The sequence below is a fragment of the Alligator sinensis genome, unplaced genomic scaffold (assembly GCF_000455745.1).
Source record: "Alligator sinensis unplaced genomic scaffold, ASM45574v1 scaffold297_1, whole genome shotgun sequence".
Lineage (NCBI taxonomy): Eukaryota > Metazoa > Chordata > Crocodylia > Alligatoridae > Alligator > Alligator sinensis.
This window is the reverse complement of record NW_005841848.1, coordinates 4022496-4031945: the sequence shown is the minus strand read 5'-3', so window position 1 is coordinate 4031945 and position 9450 is coordinate 4022496.

Genomic DNA, 9450 nt, shown 5'->3' with positions numbered 1-9450 from the left:
TACCTAATGCATTCCTGTTACTAACACCTTTTTTTTTACCAGGACACTTATGAGACTGATTACTGACAAGCAAATGCACTATTCAATAGAACTATTCACCACTTAACTTTATTTGGAGCTTAAACCGCATCTTACTAAATTTACTGGAAGTTCTTCTATGGATTTTAGTGGGAAATTGATCACATCCTGTTCTTTTTACTTAAAAAAAACTAACTTAGATCCCCAATTGCTGTTTTAGTGAATCAGATCCTCTGATGTACCACTCTCTCTTGCAGATTCTGGGCATAAAGCAACTGTAGCAAGATCCAGAAGGCCCACCCTTGCTCAGAGAGGCTATTCCAATCAAATAAAGCCAACATAGAAACATCAAAACTTTCATCTTTTCTGGTACAAGCCACTGCTCCCCAGTAGAAACTACAAGCATTCAAATGTTCATGCAATTTCTCCTGGAGGAAATATGTCCCCTCTGGGAGAAAGATCTTCCAGGTCAAAACCTAGAAGATCTCCCCTATGAGAAATTCTTGCAAGAAGAGAATTTGAATTTGGTCTGATAGGGGAGTGGAATAGTGGGGTAATACTCCCTGTACTTCCCTAGACTGAGACTGCCTGGTTGGGAATGGGTTGGAGTGTTGCCCTGCTGCTCCAGTCTCATCCTGGTCCAGTTCAGAAAGAGAATGGAGCAACTGTCTGCTGCTCCCTGCCTCCTCCCCAGACCAGAGGTCCTCAGGAATTTTCACTGCTAGAAAGGATCACCTGTTTGTACCTTTAGAAGAAAGCACCCATAGTTAGGATGCATCATTTCCTTGCTGACACCAGAGACAATCCAAGCAGGGTGTGGGGCCCAAGGCAAATCAGCTTGGGTGCCCCGCCACTCCTGGACGCAAGGAAGCTAGCGGCAGATTTGGCAGCAGGGGGAGGAGGGGTGCTGAGCAGCCAGACATGAAGCCAGTGGCAGTGCAGAGTTGCTGCAGCTGCTCTGCCCGGCTCCACGGGGCCCCCCAAAATGCAGGGTCTGGGGCGGTCACCCTGATTCACACTCCACCCAGGGACAGCCCTGTCTGCCTTACATTAAAATAGCCTATAGCTTCTTATCATTAACTTCTGCTTCAGACCTGCCACCACTTGTCCAAACAGCTTGTTCTCTGAGGATTTCTAGTGGATGACTAGTCATAAACTCAAAGTCAACAAGCCTACAACAGAACTCTTAATCTCCCACCTCAAACCCTTCCTGCTACCTCTTTTCTTTATCACTGTGGAAAACAACTATATGCTGCCTGCCACTCAAGACCATAATCTGGGTATCATCTTTGACTCAGACCTCTCTACATCTTTGCAGTCATGCTATCTGTAAATCTCATAGTTTGCGTAAAATCCAAGAAGCAGGTCTTCCTATCCATCTACAAAGGTAAAACTCTCATGCAGACCCTCACTGTCTCGCATCTTAGTTCTACAACATCCTTTTTTCTGATCTAGGAAGATTCAACTGGCATCCAGTCAAAATGCTTCTGCAATGATCATTCTCCTAAGCCTATTGCTTTGACTATGTCTCTCCTCTCTTTCAAAGCCTATTCATTCTCAGTCTATTCTTTCTCGGTTGCATCAACATACATTGCTTGTCTTCTCTTTCAAAGCCCTTCCCCTACCTATCATCTCTCGTTCAGTTACTGAGAGGTTTATTCTGACAGGCCCATGATACTATCAGCCACCTGTTAACATTTCAAACTGCTTCATGCTTTCGCTAATGCTGTCATTCATGATTAGAAGAAACTTCCCATCTACATCTATTAAGGTAACTCATTATCTTCCTTCAAATCCCTCCTTAAATCTCCCTCTTGCCAAAATGTCTACAAAAAACTTGGCAGTAGTTAGGATGCTGATGTTCTATGACTGCTGTCTATTAGGTTGAACTGTTTTGTCTCATTGTTTTCTTGTGCACCCTCCTCTGTGTGTATCTGCTTGCTGTTATCTTCAGCGTAGCTTGTAAGCTCTTGGGCTAGAGACATGAATTGACAAGGTTCTATGCTGCCCTGTCTTCTGCCTAGCATCTAACACAGCCAACTTCCTCTGTATTTTTGCTCTCAGTTTGTACAACAACTTGAACAATTTGGTCCTGGTCTATGACAAGGACTCTTAGGCATTATGGTAATACAGAAAACAACAACAATTTACTCTGAGAGACCAGCCCTGCTCACAACAGTTCTAGAATCTAAGAATTGAAAAAATGAGCATTGTCCTACCTTCTTAACCCCGTGAATGTTCATGCCCCGATTTTGCAACGTATACTCATCAGACAGTCAAAGGTCTAGCCAATGTCTATATGAAAATAATTACAAGTTGCTGCAAGTAAAAATATTGGATTTATACTAGTTGACATTTTACTTTTTATCCTTTACTTTGGAGCAATTATACTAGCAAAAGTCTGCACATTATTTAGGAAATCTCTCATGAATCATCCTGTCTTTTGTACCGTTTAAGTGCCTAAGTCCTAGGTTGATCCTGCTCCAATGACCACAAAATGGCTTAGACGTGTAGATTCATTAAGTGCCTCCATGTTGGCCTGAAAAGACTTAGGCACTCCTTGAAGGAGTTTTAGTTTGCTGCCTCTACAGCTGCGGAGCGAAGCACCGGGCTCCGTGCAGCTCCATAGCTCTGCAGGAAGCCCTGCAGGCAGCCTGGCAGCAGCTCAGGAAAGCAGCTCTGTCCAAGAAAAGTGGTGAACCTGATCTCAATCTATTTATTTTTGTAGCTTACACACATCTCCAGCACCACTCTCAGACTTTCTCAGAGGAGCTGCAGAGTGGTCCTGAGAACACACCCCAATGTCAATCTGAGCCAGTCAGGGCAGCTCCAAAGCAGTCTGTGCCACCTAATTTCTTGTCTTTGGTTTGCCAGAGTGGGACTGAGGTTGAGCACCAGTCCCAATGTCTACAGGGAGGCAGTACAGACCGTTGCTCCTTTTTTTCCTTGTACAATTTAAACAAAAAAAATTACATATTTAAAAAGGTTTAAAAATGGTGATTTGAAAATGCAGACCCAGAGAACTTACTTCTACAAACATCAGACACATTGCATAAGCTTCCATGCTTACTGCATTCTTGAGTATAGGGACATTGTATATAAAGCTCTTCCTCAGTTTGCTTGTGTTCTCCAAGCCTCTACCTAATTTTGTAGTTACCTAAATTTCCTTGGAGTTTTCATTTCTACTTGTTTTTAAGTGCTAGAAGTTACTTTCAAGTAGCTCTATAACACAAATATCTCCTTTTCTTACCTGTGGAATGTATTCCAATTTCTTCTGCCTGCAGTGAGAAAGCTGTATTACATCTAACTACAGAAGGGCTTCCAGATCCTCACTGCTCAAGTATGTTATAAGTGCTACTTCATTATTGATCCCAAAGTTTGTCAGAAGCAAATCCTTTCTCATCACTTAGTCCCATATCCAAAGTGGCTAGTGAGCTGCATAGATAGGATGCCTGTTAAATTTAGGTGCCCAAGTCCTAGATTGATCCTGTTCCAATGGCCACAAAATGGCTTAGACACATTCATTAAGCATCTCCATGTTGGCCTGAAAAGAATTAGGCATGTAAAGTCTGTTTAAATCCTGAAGAGGGACAAACGGTTGGGTGCTGTTTGAGCTGATCAAACTCATACTGACAGCATTAAGTTCTTCTGTAATTGTCACTTGACAATGTATTCTTGATGGTACTGCCTATCTTCTGCATGGTGGCCTACTGGTAAAACCACTCAGGAATAGGAGGCTTACCCCAACCTGAAGGGAGTCAAACCCACTTCCTAGGAAAGTGTCCTACCTCCCACACAATAGGTGCAGAGATCCCACACGATACGTGCAGAGAAAGCTAAAGAAGGAGCTTGACTCTAGATACTTACATGGTAGAGAGGAGACCTGGATTGCAATCCCTGCTCCCTGAGCAGTTTATATATTTTATATTAGATAGTTTCTTGCTTAAAACTGGAAACAATCTTGGCAGGAAGGACTACAAACTAAGATTCCCTATGGGATTATTTTATAGAGCCAGGCACATTGTTACTTGCTCTCCCTCTGGTCCAACCTCTGCAGACCTCTGCAACAGGAAGTGCAGGAGATGCCCTGCTGCCTGCTTAATAGCATGGGAGCACTGCCCTGCAAAGTGGGAGATGTCAGTTTGAATCTTCTCAAAATGAGGAGGTCCTAGAATCCAGGTCTCCCCTTCCTGGGTGAGTACTCTAATCACTAAGCTATTATGCAAAAGGTGAGGAGCAGCAGCATTGTCACCGACATCAGTCATAAACAGTTGAACAGTAGGGGTGAAGGACTGGAGTCCTCGGTAAGGAAACCTTTGAAAAAGAAATGCAGTTGTACAAAACTGCACTTCAAAAATGAAGAATGTAGCCAATTAAGAGGGAACGAGTCAAACATTCTATAATATCCAAGGTTTAGTTCATGCTAGAGAAATAAATACAGTGAAAGAGGAAACACAAAGAGAAGTGCAAAATTGGACCTCTAGAAAATAGCTAAGGGAGATTGATTGTGGATGTGTGACCATCTGAGGGGAAGTGAAAATTTAAGACTAGCTAGCTATTCCCCACTAGAGCAAATTTGCAAGTTTCCTTCAGCTGCTACTGGATCCAAAGAAGAAAAACTTGTCTTGGCACATACTTGTTGACGTTTTACTTTCTCCACAGGATTACCAGATATGAACAAACCAAAGTTTAGAGGCACAGTGAACTGGCCAATGAAAAAAGAATCTCACTAATCACAAGGGAAACACTTTTTGATACGGTGATTTTTCCCTTTGTATTTATTTAAGTGTATGTACTGAACTATTTAAATTGAAAGGCTGTCAGGAAACAAATATAATTTATCTGGGAACTTCCCTGACTGGTGACCTACCAATTTTTTTTTCCCTCTTAAATTGGTTTGTGCCCTCTTTGGTTTCTTTGGGATGTATAAAGAAGGCTTGAATTTTTCATTAAATAATGCAATTCTACTTGATTTCTTTTCCTTATCAGAATCCTCGGTGTGAATGCGGATCTTCTCTGCCTTTGCTGAAATACCTGCTAAAGTCTCAGGATATTGTATATTTTAGGTTTCAAAGTGACAACATATATTTTCTGATTAAAATGTTACAGTTTTATCCACATCACTTGCATATATTTCCCTTAAATCTCTTATTCTGTGAATTGGCTGGGGTGGGGGGGGGCATGCCATTAGTTTTTCAACTGAAGGAATTAAATAAACTACTGTAGTGAATTCTGTAATAGGCCTGATGACAACTATAATCTTGCTGTAGCAGATCATGGCCTATGCTTTTACTCAAAGGTCTTTTTTGAGTTTTCTAGTGAATACTGATTCATTTGAATGTGCTTGGCTGTCTAAGGCACTAGTATTATAATTTTATACACTGCAACTGAGCTTATTTTCTATTCTGAAAGACCTCAGAGGGTATAACCTCTGGATGGAGCTACAGTCAAAAGAAGATCAATAAAAGTATCTCCTGTGGGAACCTTCCTCAAGAATGACATTGCACATATGTTCACCAGAGACTAATATTGTGAGTTCCTTTCTGAATTTAATAGCAAAGTCATATTCATAGTCTTCACTAGAGAAAATCTTTTGACCTTTTCTATTAAATTTTTTTTTCTGGACTTTTGTTCACTATGCACAAAAATTCATAATTGCAATGCACAGTGTGTTGTGCCTGTAAAACAAGATTGGCCCTCAATAATACCCACATTCAGATAATTAGAGCTGTGCACTCTACAAATGCAATTGTCATGTTTTCAAAGAGCTCTTCACTCACAATTAGACCAGATTGTTAAAAAAAGAACCATGTTCCTAGCTAGGCACCTAAAAATGTGAACATATTTTAGCTCCAACTAAGAACAGCTACATGCTAAACACTTTTGAAAATGTAGCCCCTGCCCTCCTGTAAACTGTATATGTTGGTAACTGAAGGAATATAAGGATCTGGGACTTAAGCAGCTGTAGGCAAGCACATTTGTCGTGTAGCCCTTTCAAAGACTATTAAGTCCATAAAGCTAGTTAGCTTTTTTATGCCTCTGCTACTTATACTGAAAGGCTGGTCCAAAACTTTACACCTGGGATGATTAGAACCCTTTTAATTTCTAGCCTAGATTTATCCAGTTTCTATTCATTTGTTCTTATGCCAAATGTTCTTCTATCCTTGAGCTCAATTATTTTCCCTTCCTGGTGTTTACCCTCATCTTTTCATTATGAATATGTTAAGTAAAATTAGTCCCTAGACTAAATTTTGATGAACTCCGTTAAACTACTTGCCTCCAGCCTACTACTACTCCTTTTAACACTAACCACTATCATGTCCCCTTCAGCGAGTTCCTTACTCACATTGTAATTCTTTTATTAATCTGTATCTTATCCAGTTTAGCTAATAATTTCCTATGTGACTCTGTAAAAATTCTTTACTGAAGTCCAGATAGATGAGATCTTTTACATTTCCTTTGGCTAGAAAATTAGTTACCTGATCAAAGAAAATTATCTAGTTAGCAAAATCTACCGAGAATACTTTTTATTATGTTTTCTTTTTCCTTGCATGACTTCAGTTATTCTTTCCTTCAAAGTTGTTCTCAAATACTTTCATACTATTGCAGGAATATCAAATTAATGGGTCTGACAGTGTCCTAATCACCATCCCCAACCCTCCAGGTTATATTTACATATTCTGTGCCTTAATCTCAAATCATACGATTTCACTCTGAACTTGATATATTATTAAAATTCTTGCTATTGAACTATCTATGTGCCAGGTCTGTCAGCATTTGGTCTCCTTGATTTAAGTGCATTAAGTTTGCGTTTTACTTCTTTCTACTTTAGTTGTAGAAATTTTCATTTCTATATCCTTGTTTTCATTAGACATCCTGTTCTGACCACCGGGTTCAACATTATTGACAACTGAAGGTGTGTATAGAAGTTGTTTTTTTCACCATTTCGAATGCTTTATTGCCATGATTTAACAGAAGCTCATGAATTTATAGGACTTTACAAATATGTACAGTGCTTTAAATTAACCCTTGTTAAATGAGGTATTAAATTTGAAGTGCTGTATTTTACAGCACTTTAACAAACCTACAGCCTTTTAAATAACTTCTGTATGGTGGTCAAATTTCTGACCAGTGAAAATGCTTCAGGAGGCTGTGGAAAGTGCAGGGAGCCTCAGAGGCCCCCGGCCTCACCTGTCACCAAACAGTACACTTTTCTTGTTTAAGAACACTGTAACTTTACAGTGCTATAAAAAGTGCTCTAAATTATAGCACTATAAAATGTGTATGCAGCACTTCTGTATACACTTGAGGCTAAGCATTTATTTAGTTTTGCAATTACAGCTAGATCAGGGGTGGGCAATTATTTGGTCTGGATGGCCACTTAATGAGTTTTGATGAGTTGTTGAGGGCTTGGAGCTCCCCTCAACCCCTAGGCCAGCATGAACTCACCTTGTAGCAGTGCCTGGGTGGGGTGGGGAGAGGATGGATGTGATGGGGCAGAGGAATCTGTGTGCTGTGTGACTTGGCCTAGATCTGGCTGTAGCAGAGTGGAGTGGCACAGGGTGTAGCCCTTCCTTCTCAGGTTTCTAGCGGTGGCCAACAGGCTGGATAAGATCAATTATCATCTCCTCCCCACCCCCTGCTTTGCCTCCCTGTAGCCCTCAACAGCTCACTAAAACTTGTTAAGTGGCCATCCAGCCCAAATAACTGCTGCCCCCTGTCAGGGTGCAGTGCCAGGACTGCACAGTGCCAACAGGAAGTCGAGTGGGAGAGGTGGGATGAATATTTTGCCTACTCCTAGATAGGGCGCTAGATGATATTGTATCTTTACCCCACTCTCACTTCATAGCAGTCTTTCTTTCATTAAATTATTTAGTTACATGGCTGAAGATCCTTTTCCTATTGTTTAAATTCCCTTTACAAGTTCTAATACAGATTGATGTTTGGTAATGTTCACTTTATTCCTATACTTCTTGACCTGAACTACATAGTTTTCTTGTGAACTGTCATGAATATGTCCTTTAGAGTTTATGCTCATTACTAACATCCTAAAGGTAGGCAGAAGGCAGGGCAGAGTATCACCTTATTGACTAATTAATTCAGAGAGCCTTAAGCTTTTGTACGTGACAGTTTACTTCATCAGATGCTCATCTTAAAAGTAGTTATTCATCCAGGTATGTCAGCCCCTCCCTGCAAGTTTTTCTTCCTTGCTTCAGATAATTTTGGCACTTATGGGCATGTCCGCACATGCAAGCACGTGCACTTGCAGCAGCTCAAATAGAAGCAGTGAAAATTTGAGCCTGGGCTTTTTGCCTCAGTGCATGTGCCCAGACATGCACTTTGGTATGGGGCAAATTGTGCCACTTGGGGCAAAATAACCCTGCCTCGCTCCTCCCAGTTCTGCAGCCACGGCGAGCTAGAGCCCAGGGCCAGCACCTGTGCTGTCCCCAGAAGTATAAAAAGCTGCCATGTCCTGATCCCATCAGTACAAAAACCTGCCCTGGCAAGTAGCTCGGGGTTACTTACTCTCAAGAGTTTCTGGGGACCAGCCAATTGGTACCTGGGGACACGACCCCTTGTGCCAGCTGGACTGGTGAAGTAGCCCTGAGATTTCCCTTCACCCTCTACCCACTGCAGCAGTCTGGCAGTGGGGGATGCTGCCTGCACATGACATGCTGTGCACCTGCCAGACCTGGATAGGAACTGCACAGCCAGCACAGGCATCTGCCCCTCAGGGCTAGCTGTCGGTGGGCTGTGGCTGCAGGGTTGGCCTTTGTGCAGCACTACTGCCATGTGTGTCCCTGCCCAGCCATCTGGGCAGCTATCACCTGGAAGATGTTCTGCATGTGGTGGCCTGCTTTGAACCATCAAAGCATGTCCTCCTGGCCCTAACTGGCCAGGAGGTCATCCACCTCCAGCTGGATCCAAGGTGCCAGCTGTGACCATGCCCCCTGGATTCCTGTAACACCTGGCCCCATTCCCTGCTGGCTCCTCCAGCCCCCCCAATAGCTGCCCCACCCAGCCCCATCTCCTGCTTGCACACCCAGCCCCATGATGGCTGCCCCCCCCACCTCAATCACTTATAGAAAAAAAAGGAAAAAAAAGCTTCTACTCACCAGCAGTAGCAGGGGCTGTGGGGCCTCTGGGGCCTTCTGACAGATCCCCCCCCATGCAGCATGGGGCAGCAGGGGGCAGTGGGGCCCAGGCTGGGGCCATAACCCAGCCCTGCACTGTCCAGGAGGGCTCAGTGAAACCAAATGGCAGGTGGTAGTTCTTGTGAGCGTGGGGGGGTTGTTGTTTTTTTTAATTACCGGGATGCAGGGGACCAGAGGGGCAGTGATGGGTGTGCTCAGGGAGCTGGGAGGGATGGGGCCAGACAAAGCAGTGATGTAGGGGTTCAGGGGCAGGTGGGGGGGTGGGGTCAGGCGGAGC